We start from the raw sequence: 12,633 nt of genomic DNA, 5'->3' as shown, positions 1-12,633 counted from the left end.
CAGCACCCCAACTCACCTTTACCCTTAAGCAAGAATAAGTTGGTTTTCTAAATTTGAGACCCTGTTCTGTTCTGTAATTCAGTTCCTGTGTAGCCAAGTTTACATTCCGTGTATTACTGATATCTTATGATGTTTCTTTTTCTGTGTGACTTATTTCAGTTAGAATCATCATACCTGAATCCACTCATTGTGATGCTAAGGGCCTGATGACACAGATTTCATTGCTGAGTGATATTGCTTTGTAAGTAAATACCACAACTTCTTTATCCATTTTTCACTTTCTGTGATGTTGAACTTGTACTGTAAACGAGGTTCTTGTAAACAGAGCCGTTCCAAACTTTGGGGTGGCTGTGTCTTTTTGATTTTAATTTCCCTAAGCTATAGGACCATAAGTGGAAGTGCCCTAGGTTCTGTTGCTTTGTTTTTTAGATGTTTCAGGAAACACCATACACTTCTCCCGAGTGGTTGTTGGCAATTTACATCCCGCCCATCAGCATAACAAGGCTCCCAGTTCTCCATGGCCTGTCCTGCCTTTCTGGATTTTACACTTTTTTCAGATGGCCCTTTTGACCGGGGGGAAGTGAGACTTCATTGTAGTGCAGATTTCCTTTGCAAGCTTGCTTGGTTGGCCAAAAAGGGCGTATGCGTTTTTTCCTGAATATATTCAGGAAAAAACGCATACGCCCTTTTTGGCCAAGTGCATCATTGTGGACGTTCTGCCTCTTTTCCTATGCTTTCAATGCAATTCCAGTCTACCTCCTGAAATCGGTTTCCTGCAATTCTGCCCCGCTTTCAAGTCCTCTTGGCAGCCTTACTTCAGTCTATTTTTGGACGATAGCTGTCATTTATAACTCTGCAGGTTTGAGAATTACAGTGCTCCTGAGCTCCTTTCTTCAACTCGCTTTCTTGTGACCTGGCCGCAACACCGCAGGATGGCTTCAGGCCCTAATCTGGTTCCGGCACGGCACGCTGAGCCTTCGGTTATTTCCTCTTCCTGGTGGGAAATGAGAGTTAAATTTGCCCGTCCAGACACCTCCAGCTAGTCTCTCATTGGTTCTCGCTATTCCTGTTCATCTTCCGCAGAAATTGCAAAGTGGGCCAAACAGGAGGTTAAAGGCGCTGACTCTCCAAGTGGGGAGAGTGTTAGTAAAGCGTCTGGAATGTTGCACCCGAGTACCAGGGGAGGAAAACTGAGACATATTTGAACACGTCTCCCGTTCACATGGTTGATCATACTTGGGTTCCACATGCATGTTTTAGCTGAAGGAAGAATACCTTAAACCTGGAGAGTTAAGACCCGTGTAATGGGTACCATGCAATATGACTTCAAAGGGTCTTCATTTGCTCACCGAACCTCTCCAATCCTATCACTGCTGCGTTTATGCCCCTGTACACATGCTTGATTCTCTTTCGGAGACATAGCAATCCATAGGTTTTAAGATACTTACTAGTCAGGCACATTCTTAGGCGTTTAATATGCGGTGTTGAGTCCATTTCGTTGAGCAAGGAGTAGCTCTTGTCTATTCCATATTTGACTTAAGGAACTTTATCTGTGCTCATTTCAATCTCTGGTTTTATGCAGCACCCCAACTCACCTTTACCCTTAAGCAAGCATAGTTGGTTTTCTAAATTTGAGACCCTGTTCTGTTCTGTAATTCAGTTCCTGTGTAGCCAAGTTTACGTTCCGTGTATTAGTGATATCTTATGATGTTTCTTTTTCTGTGTGACTTACTTCAGTTAGAATCATCATACCTGAATCCACTCATTGTGCTGCTAAGGGCCTGATGACACAGCTTTCATTGCTGAGTGATATTGCTTTGTAAGTAAATACCACAACTTCTTTATCCATTTTTCACTTTGTGCGATGTTGAACTTGTACTGTAAACGAGGTTCTTGTAAACAGAGCCGTTCCAAACTTTGGGGTGGCTGTGTCTTTTTGATTTTAATTTCCCTAAGCTATAGGACCATAAGTGGAAGTGCCCTAGGTTCTGTTGCTTTGTTTTTTAGATGTTTCAGGAAACACCATACACTTCTCCCGAGTGTCTGTTGGCAATTTACATCCCGCCCATCAGCATAACAAGGCTCCCAGTTCTCCATGGCCTGTCCTGCCTTTCTGGATTTTACACTTTTTTCAGATGGCCCTTTTGACCGGGGGGAAGTGAGACTTCATTGTAGTGCAGATTTCCTTTGCAAGCTTGCTTGGTTGGCCAAAAAGGGCGTATGCGTTTTTTCCTGAATATATTCAGGAAAAAACGCATACGCCCTTTTTGGCCAAGTGCATCATTGTGGACGTTCTGCCTCTTTTCCTATGCTTTCAATGCAATTCCAGTCTACCTCCTGAAATCGGTTTCCTGCAATTCTGCCCCGCTTTCAAGTCCTCTTGGCAGCCTTACTTCAGTCTATTTTTGGACGATAGCTGTCATTTATAACTCTGCAGGTTTGTGAATTACAGTGCCCCTGAGCTCCTTTCTTCAACTCGCTTTCTTGTGACCTGGCCGCAACACCGCAGGATGGCTTCAGGCCCTAATCTGGTTCCGGCCCGGCATGCTGAGCCTTTGGTTAATTCCTCTTCCTGGTTGGAAATGAGAGTTAAATTTGCCCGTCCAGACACCTCCAGCTAGCCTCTCATTGGTTCTCGCTATTCCTGTTCATCTTCCGCAGAAATTGCAAACCGGGCCAAACAGGAGGTTAAAGGGACTGACTCTCCAAGTGGGGAGAGTGTTAGTAAAGCGTCTGGAATGTTGCACCCGAGTACCAGGGGAGGAAAACTGAGACATATTTGAACACGTCTCCCGATCACATGGTTGATCATACTCTAGGTTCCACATGCATGTTTTAGCTGAAGGAAGAATACCTTAAACCTGGGTAGTTGAAACCCGTGGAATGGGTACCATGCAATATGACTTCAAAGGGTCTTCATTTGCTCACCGAACCTCTCCAATCCTATCACTGCTGCGTTTATGCCCCTGTACACATGCTTGATTCTCTTTCGGAGACATAGCAATCCATAGGTTTTAAGATACTTACTAGTCAGGTACATTCTTAGGCGTTTAATATGCGCTGTTGAGTCCATTTCATTGAGCAAGGAGTAGCTCTTGTCTATTCCATATTTGGCTTAAGGAACTTTATATGTGCTCATTTCAGTCTCTGGTTTTATGCTGCACCCTAACTCACCTTTACCCTTAAGCAAGAATAAGTTGGTTTTCTAAATTTGAGACCCTGTTCTGTTCTGTAATTCAGTTCCTGTGTAGCCAAGTTTACATTCCGTGTATTACTGATATCTTATGATGTTTCTTTTTCTGTGTCACTTATTTCAGTTAGAATCATCATACCTGAATCCACTCATTGTGCTGCTAAGGGCCTGATGACACAGATTTCATTGCTGAGTGATATTGCTTTGTAAGTAAATACCACAACTTCTTTATCCATTTTTCCGTTTCTGCGATGTTGAACTTGTACTGTAAACGAGGTTCTTGTAAACAGAGCCGTTCCAAACTTTGGGGTGGCTGTGTCTTTTTGATTTTAATTTCCCTAAGCTATAGGACCATAAGTGGAAGTGCCCTAGGTTCTGTTGCTTTGTTTTTTGGATGTTTCAGGAAACACCATACACTTCTCCCGAGTGGTTGTTGGCAATTTACATCCCGCCCATCAGCATAACAAGGCTCCCAGTTCTCCATGGCCTGTCCTGCCTTTCTGGATTTTACACTTTTTTCAGATGGCCCTTTTGACCGGTGGGAAGTGAGACTTCATTGTAGTGCAGATTTCCTTTGCAAGCTTGCTTGGTTGGCCAAAAAGGGCGTATGAGTTTTTTCCTGAATATTTCAGGAAAAAACGCATACGCCCTTTTTGGCCAAGTGCATCATTGTGGACGTTCTGCCTCTTTTCCTATGCTTTCAATGCAATTCCAGTCTACCTCCTGAAATCGGTTTCCTGCAATTCTGCCCCGCTTTCAAGTCCTCTTGGCAGCCTGACTTCAGTCTATTTTTGGACGATAGCTGTCATTTATAACTCTGCAGGTTTGTGAATTACAGTGCCCCTGAGCTCCTTTCTTCAACTTGCTTTCTTGTGACCTGGCCGCAACACCGCAGGATGGCTTCAGGCCCTAATCTGGTTCCGGCACGGCACGCTGAGCCTTTGGTTATTTCCTCTTCCTGGTGGGAAATGAGAGTTAAATTTGCCCGTCCAGACACCTCCAGATAGTCTCTCATTGGTTCTCGCTATTCCTGTTCATCTTCCGCAGAAATTGCAAACTGGGCCAAACAGGAGGTTAAAGGCGCTGACTCTCCAAGTGGGGAGAGTGTTAGTAAAGCGTCTGGAATGTTGCACCCGAGTACCAGGGGAGGAAAACTGAGACATATTTGAACACGTCTCCCGTTCACATGGTTGATCATACTTGGGTTCCACATGCATGTTTTAGCTGAAGGAAAAATACCTTAAACCTGGAGAGTTGAGACACGTGGAATGGGTACCATGCAATATGACTTCAAAGGGTCTTCATTTGCTCACCGAACCTCTCCAATCCTATCACTGCTGCGTTTATGCCCCTGTACACATGCTTGATTCTCTTTCGGAGACATAGCAATCCATAAGTTTTAAGATACTTACTAGTCAGGCACATTCTTAGGCGTTTAATATGCGGTGTTGAGTCCATTTCGTTGAGCAAGGAGTAGCTCTTGTCTATTCCATATTTGACTTAAGGAACTTTATCTGTGCTCATTTCAATCTCTGGTTTTATGCAGCACCCCAACTCACCTTTACCCTTAAGCAAGCATAAGTTGGTTTTCTAAATTTGAGACCCTGTTCTGTTCTGTAATTCAGTTCCTGTGTAGCCAAGTTTACATTCCGTGTATTACTGATATCTTATGATGTTTCTTTTTCTGTGTGACTTATTTCAGTTAGAATCATCATACCTGAATCCACTCATTGTGATGCTAAGGGCCTGATGATACAGATTTCATTGCTGAGTGATATTGCTTTGTAAGTAAATACCACAACTTCTTTATCCATTTTTCACTATCTGCGATGTTGAACTTGTACTGTAAACGAGGTTCTTGTAAACAGAGGCGTCCCAAACTTTGGGGTGGCTGTGTCTTTTTGATTTTAATTTCCCTAAGCTATAGGAACATAAGTGGAAGTGCCCTAGGCTCTGTTGCTTTGTTTTTTAGATGTTTCAGGAAACACCATACACTTCTCCGGAGTGTCTGTTGGCAATTTACATCCCGCCCATCAGCATAACAAGGCTCCCAGTTCTCCATGGCCTGTCCTGCCTTTCTGGATTTTACACTTTTTTAAGATGGCCCTTTTGACTGGGGGGAAGTGAGACTTCATTGTAGTGCAGATTTCCTTTGCAAGCTTGCTTGGTTGGCCAAAAAGGGCGTATGCGTTTTTTCCTGAATATATTTTTCCTGAATATATTCAGGAAAAAACGCATACGCCCTTCTTGGCCAAGTGCATCATTGTGGACGTTCTGCCTCTTTTACTATGCTTTCAATGCAATTCCAGTCTACCTCCTGAAATCGGTTTCCTGCAATTCTGCCCTGCTTTCAAGTCCTCTTGGCAGCCTTACTTCAGTCTATTTTTGGACGATAGCTGTCATTTATAACTCTGCAGGTTTGTGAATTACAGTGCCCCTGAGCTCCTTTCTTCAACTCGCTTTCTTGTGACCTGGCCGCAACACCGCAGGATGGCTTCAGGCCCTAATCTGGTTCCGTCCCGGCATGCTGAGCCTTTGGTTAATTCCTCTCCCTGGTGGGAAATGAGAGTTAAATTTGCCCGTCCAGACACCTCCAGCTAGCCTCTCATTGGTTCTCGCTATTCCTGTTCATCTTCCGCAGAAATTGCAAACTGGGCCAAACAGGAGGTTAAAGGGACTGACTCTCCAAGTGGGGAGAGTGTTAGTAAAGCGTCTGGAATGTTGTACCCGAGTACCAGGGGAGGAAAACTGAGACATATTTGAACACGTCTCCCGATCACATGGTTGATCATACTCTAGGTTCCACATGCATGTTTTAGCTGAAGGAAGAATACCTTAAACCTGGGTAGTTGAAACCCGTGGAATGGGTACCATGCAATATGACTTCAAAGGGTCTTCATTTGCTCACCGAACCTCTCCAATCCTATCACTGCTGCGTTTATGCCCGTGTACGCATGCTTGATTCTCTTTCGGAGACATAGCAATCTATAGGTTTTAAGATACTTACTAGTCAGGTACATTCTTAGGCGTTTAATATGCGGTGTTGAGTCCATTTCATTGAGCAAGGAGTAGCTCTTCTCTATTCCATATTTGGCCTAAGGAACTTTATCTGTGCTCATTTCAATCTCTGGTTTTATGCAGCACCCCAACTCACCTTTACCCTTAAGCAAGCATAAGTAGGTTTTCTAAATTTGAGACCCTGTTCTGTTCTGTAATTCAGTTCCTGTGTAGCCAAGTTTACATTCCGTGTATTACTGATATCTTATGATGTTTCTTTTTCTGTGTGACTTATTTCAGTTAGAATCATCATACCTGAATCCACTCATTGTGCTGCTAAGGGCCTGGTGACACAGATTTCATTGCTGAGTGATATTGCTTTGTAAGTAAATACCACAACTTCTTTATCCATTTTTCACTTTCTGCGATGTTGAACTTGTACTGTAAACGAGGTTCTTGTAAACAGAGCCGTTCCAAACTTTGGGGTGGCTGTGTCTTTTTGATTTTAATTTCCCTAAGCTATAGGACCATAAGTGGAAGTGCCCTAGGTTCTGTTGCTTTGTTTTTTAGATGTTTCAGGAATCACCATACACTTCTCCCGAGTGTCTGTTGGCAATTTACATCCCGCCCATCAGCATAACAAGGCTCCCAGTTCTCCATGGCCTGTCCTGCCTTTCTGGATTTTACACTTTTTTCAGATGGCCCTTTTGACCTGGGGGAATTGAGACTTCATTGTAGTGCAGATTTCCTTTGCAAGCTTGCTTGGTTGGCCAAAAAGGGCGTATGCGTTTTTTCCTGAATATATTCAGGAAAAAACGCATACGCCCTTTTTGGCCAAGTGCATCATTGTGGACGTTCTGCCTCTTTTCCTATGCTTTCAATGCAATTCCAGTCTACCTCCTGAAATCGGTTTCCTGCAATTCTGCCCCGCTTTCCAGTCCTCTTGGCACCCTTACTTCAGTCTATTTTTGGACGATAGCTGTCATTTATAACTCTGCAGGTTTGTGAATTACAGTGCCCCTGAGCTCCTTTCTTCAACTCGCTTTCTTGTGACCTGGCCGCAACACCGCAGGATGGCTTCAGGCCCTAATCTGGTTCCGGCCCGGCATGCTGAGCCTTTGGTTAATTCCTCTTCCTGGTGGGAAATGAGAGTTAAATTTGCCCGTCCAGACACCTCCAGCTAGCCTCTCATTTGTTCTCGCTATTCCTGTTCATCTTCCGCAGAAATTGCAAACTGGGCCAAACAGGAGGTTAAAGGGACTGACTCTCCAAGTGGGGAGAGTGTTAGTAAAGCGTCTGGAATGTTGTACCCGAGTACCAGGGGAGGAAAACTGAGACATATTTGAACACGTCTCCCGATCACATGGTTGATCATACTCTAGGTTCCACATGCATGTTTTAGCTGAAGGAAGAATACCTTAAACCTGGGTAGTTGAAACCCGTGGAATGGGTACCATGAAATATGACTTCAAAGGGTCTTCATTTGCTCACCGAACCTCTCCAATCCTATCACTGCTGCGTTTATGCCCCTGTACGCATGCTTGATTCTCTTTCGGAGACATAGCAATCTATAGGTTTTAAGATACTTACTAGTCAGGTACATTCTTAGGCGTTTAATATGCGGTGTTGAGTCCATTTCGTTGAGCAAGGAGTAGCTCTTGTCTATTCCATATTTGGCCTAAGGAACTTTATCTGTGCTCATTTCAATCTCTGGTTTTATGCAGCACCCCAACTCACCTTTACCCTTAAGCAAGCATAAGTAGGTTTTCTAAATTTGAGACCCTGTTCTGTTCTGTAATTCAGTTCCTGTGTAGCCAAGTTTACATTCCGTGTATTACTGATATCTTATGATGTTTCTTTTTCTGTGTGACTTATTTCAGTTAGAATCATCATACCTGAATCCACTCATTGTGCTGCTAAGGGCCTGATGACACAGATTTCATTGCTGAGTGATATTGCTTTGTAAATAAATACCACAACTTCTTTATCCATTTTTCACTTTCTGCGATGTTGAACTTGTACTGTAAACGAGGTTCTTGTAAACAGAGCCGTTCCAAACTTTGGGGTGGCTGTGTCTTTTTGATTTTAATTTCCCTAAGCTATAGGACCATAAGTGGAAGTGCCCTAGGTTCTGTTGCTTTGTTTTTTAGATGTTTCAGGAATCACCATACACTTCTCCCGAGTGTCTGTTGGCAATTTACATCCCGCCCATCAGCATAACAAGGCTCCCAGTTCTCCATGGCCTGTCCTGCCTTTCTGGATTTTACACTTTTTTCAGATGGCCCTTTTGACCAGGGGGAAGTGAGACTTCATTGTAGTGCAGATTTCCTTTGCAAGCTTGCTTGGTTGGCCAAAAAGGGCGTATGCGTTTTTTCCTGAATATATTCAGGAAAAAACGCATACGCCCTTTTTGGCCAAGTGCATCATTGTGGACGTTCTGCCTCTTTTCCTATGCTTTCAATGCAATTCCAGTCTACCTCCTGAAATCGGTTTCCTGCAATTCTGCCCCGCTTTCCAGTCCTCTTGGCAGCCTTACTTCAGTCTATTTTTGGACGATAGCTGTCATTTATAACTCTGCAGGTTTGTGAATTACAGTGCCCCTGAGCTCCTTTCTTCAACTCGCTTTCTTTTGAGCTGGCCGCAACACCGCAGGATGGCTTCAGGCCCTAATCTGGTTCCGGTACGGCATGCTGAGCTTTTGGTTATTTCCTCTTCCTGGTGGGAAATGAGAGTTAAATTTGCCCGTCCAGACACCTCCAGCTAGCCTCTCATTGGTTCTCGCTATTCCTTTTCATCTTCCGCAGAAATTGCAAACTGGGCCAAACAGGAGGTTAAAGCACTGACTCTCCAAGTGGGGAGAGTGTTAGTAAAGCGTCTGGAATGTTGCACCCGAGTACCAGGGGAGGAAAACTGAGACATATTTGAACACGTCTCCCGTTCACATGGTTGATCATACTTGGGTTCCACATGCATGTTTTAGCTGAAGGAAGAATACCTTAAACCTGGAGAGTTGAGACCCGTGTAATGGGTACCATGCAATATGACTTCAAAGGGTCTTCATTTGCTCACCGAACCTCTCCAATCCTATCACTGCTGCGTTTATGCCCCTGTACATATGCTTGATTCTCTTTTGGAGACATAGCAATCCATAGGTTTTACGATACTTACTAGTCAGGTACATTCTTAGGCGTTTAATATGCGGTGTTGAGTCCATTTCGTTGAGCAAGGAGTAGCTCTTGTCTATTCCATATTTGACTTAAGGAAATTTATCTGTGCTCATTTCAATCTCTGGTTTTATGCAGCACCCCAACTCACCTTTCCCCTTAAGCAAGCATAAGTTGGTTTTCTAAATTTGAGACCCTGTTCTGTTCTGTAATTCAGTTCCTGTGTAGCCAAGTTTACATTCCGTGTATTACTGATATCTTATGATGTTTCTTTTTCTGTGTGACTTATTTCAGTTAGAATCATCATACCTGAATCCACTCATTGTGCTGCTACGGGCCTGATGACATAGATTTCATTGCTGAGTGATATTGCTTTGTAAGTGAATACCACAACTTCTTTATCCATTTTTCACTTTCTGCGATGTTGAACTTGTACTGTAAACGAGGTTCTTGTAAACAGAGCCGTTCCAAACTTTGGGGTGGCTGTGTCTTTTTGATTTTAATTTCCCTAAGCTATAGGACCATAAGTGGAAGTGCCCTAGGCTCTGTTGCTTTGTTTTTTAGATGTTTCAGGAAACACCATACACTTCTCCCGAGTGGTTGTTGGCAATTTACATCCCGCCCATCAGCATAACAAGGCTCCCAGTTCTCCATGGCCTGTCCTGCCTTTCTGGATTTTACACTTTTTTCAGATGGCCCTTTTGACCGGGGGGAAGTGAGACTTCATTGTAGTGCAGATTTCCTTTGCAAGCTTGCTTGGTTGGCCAAAAAGGGCGTATGCGTTTTTTCCTGAATATATTCAGGAAAAAACGCATACACCCTTTTTGGCCAAGTGCATCATTGTGGACGTTCTGCCTCTTTTCCTATGCTTTCAATGCAATTCCAGTCTACCTCCTGAAATCGGTTTCCCGCAATTCTGCCCCGCTTTCAAGTCCTCTTGGCAGCCTTACTTCACTCTATTTTTGGACGATAGCTGTCATTTATAACTCTGCAGGTTTGTGAATTACAGTGCCCCTGAGCTCCTTTCTTCAACTCGCTTTCTTGTGACCTGGCCGCAACACCGCAGGATGGCTTCAGGCCCTAATCTGGTTCCGGCCCGGCATGCTGAGCCTTTGGTTAATTCCTCTTCCTGGTGGGAAATGAGAGTTAAATTTGCCCGTCCAGACACCTCCAGCTAGCCTCTCATTGGTTCTCGCTATTCCTGTTCATCTTCCGCAGAAATTGCAAACTGTGCCAAACAGGAGGTTAAAGGGACTGACTCTCCAAGTGGGGAGAGTGTTAGTAAAGCGTCTGGAATGTTGCACCCGAGTACCAGGGGAGGAAAACTGAGACATATTTGAACACGTCTCCCGATCACATGGTTGATCATACTCTAGGTTCCACATGCATGTTTTAGCTGAAGGAAGAATACCTTAAACCTGGGTAGTTGAAACCCGTGGAATGGGTACCATGCAATATGACTTCAAAGGGTCTTCATTTGCTCACCGAACCTCTCCAATCCTATCACTGCTGCGTTTATGCCCCTGTACACATGCTTGATTCTCTTTTGGAGAAATAGCAATCCATAGGTTTTACGATAATTACTAGTCAGGTACATTCTTAGGCGTTTAATATGCGGTGTTGAGTCCATTTCATTGAGCAAGGAGTAGCTCTTGTCTATTCCATATTTGACTTAAGGAACTTTATCTGTGCTCATTTCAATCTCTGGTTTTATGCAGCACCCCAACTCACCTTTACCCTTAAGCAAGCATAAGTTGGTTTTCTAAATTTGAGACCCTGTTCTGTTTTGTAATTCAGTTCCTGTGTAGCCAAGTTTACATTCCGTGTATTAGTGATATCTTATGATGTTTCTTTTTCTGTGTGACTTATTTCAGTTAGAATCATCATACCTGAATCCACTCATTGTGCTGCTAAGGGCCTGATGACATAGATTTCATTGCTGAGTGATATAGCTTTGTAAGTAAATACCACAACTTCTTTATCCATTTTTCACTTTCTGCGATGTTGAACTTGTACTGTAAACGAGGTTCTTGTAAACAGAGCCGTTCCAAACTTTGGGGTGGCTGTGTCTTTTTGATTTTAATTTCCCTAAGCTATAGGACCATAAGTGGAAGTGCCCTAGGCTCTGTTGCTTTGTTTTTTAGATGTTTCAGGAAACACCATACACTTCTCCCGAGTGTCTGTTGGCAATTTACATCCCGCCCATCAGCATAACAAGGCTCCCAGTTCTCCATGGCCTGTCCTGCCTTTCTGGATTTTACACTTTTTTCAGATGGCCCTTTTGACCGGGGGGAAGTGAGACTTCATTGTAGTGCAGATTTCCTTTGCAAGCTTGCTTGGTTGGCCAAAAAGGGCGTATGCATTTTTTCCTGAATATATTCAGGAAAAAACGCATACGCCCTTCTTGGCCAAGTGCATCATTGTGGACGTTCTGCCTCTTTTCCTATGCTTTCAATGCAATTCCAGTCTACCTCCTGAAATCGGTTTCCTGCAATTCTGCCCTGCTTTCAAGTCCTCTTGGCAGCCTTACTTCAGTCTATTTTTGGACGATAGCTGTCATTTATAACTCTGCAGGTTTGTGAATTACAGTGCCCCTGAGCTCCTTTCTTCAACTCGCTTTCTTTTGAGCTGGCCGCAACACCGCAGGATGGCTTCAGGCCCTAATCTGGTTCCGGCCCGGCATGCTGAGCCTTTGGTTAATTCCTCTTCCTGGTGGGAAATGAGAGTTAAATTTGCCCGTCCAGACACCTCCAGCTAGCCTCTCATTGGTTCTCGCTATTCCTGTTCATCTTCCGCAGAAATTGCAAACTGGGCCAAACAGGAGGTTAAAGCACTGACTCTCCAAGTGGGGAGAGTGTTAGTAAAGCGTCTGGAATGTTGCACCCGAGTACCAGGGGAGGAAAACTGAGACATATTTGAACACGTCTCCCGATCACATGGTTGATCATACTCTAGGTTCCACATGCATGTTTTAGCTGAAGGAAGAATACCTTAAACCTGGGTAGTTGAAACCCGTGGAATGGGTACCATGCAATATGAATTCAAAGGGTCTTCATTTGCTCACCGAACCTCTCCAATCCTATCACTGCTGCGTTTATGCCCCTGTACACATGCTTGATTCTCTTTCGGAGACATAGCAATCCATAGGTTTTAAGATACTTACAAGTCAGGTACATTCTTAGGCGTTTAATATGCGGTGTTGAGTCCATTTCGTTGAGCAAGGAGTAGCTCTTGTCTATTCCATATTTGGCTTAAGGAACTTTATCTGTGCCTATTTCA

At 43.8% G+C, this 12,633-nt stretch overlaps 1 long non-coding RNA gene across 2 annotated transcripts in view; it reads left to right on the top strand.

Moving 5' to 3' along the window:
• The window catches only part of LOC307187927, a 3,519,425-nt gene that overhangs the window by 44,013 nt on the left and 3,462,779 nt on the right, over window positions 1–12,633 (top strand). The window contains exon 1 of one of the 2 annotated variants that reach the window (XR_013828745.1): window positions 11,261–11,310. The exons of the other annotated variant lie outside the window; for it this stretch is intronic. This is a non-coding gene — a long non-coding RNA (uncharacterized lncRNA). Of the gene's footprint in view, window positions 1–11,260; window positions 11,311–12,633 lie in introns of those variants that run through there. 2 annotated transcript variants of the gene reach the window in all.

This window comes from Stenella coeruleoalba (genome assembly GCF_951394435.1).
Source record: "Stenella coeruleoalba genome assembly, chromosome: 6".
Classification (NCBI taxonomy): Eukaryota; Metazoa; Chordata; class Mammalia; order Artiodactyla; family Delphinidae; genus Stenella; species Stenella coeruleoalba.
This window is presented reverse-complemented; position numbering and strand designations above follow the sequence as displayed.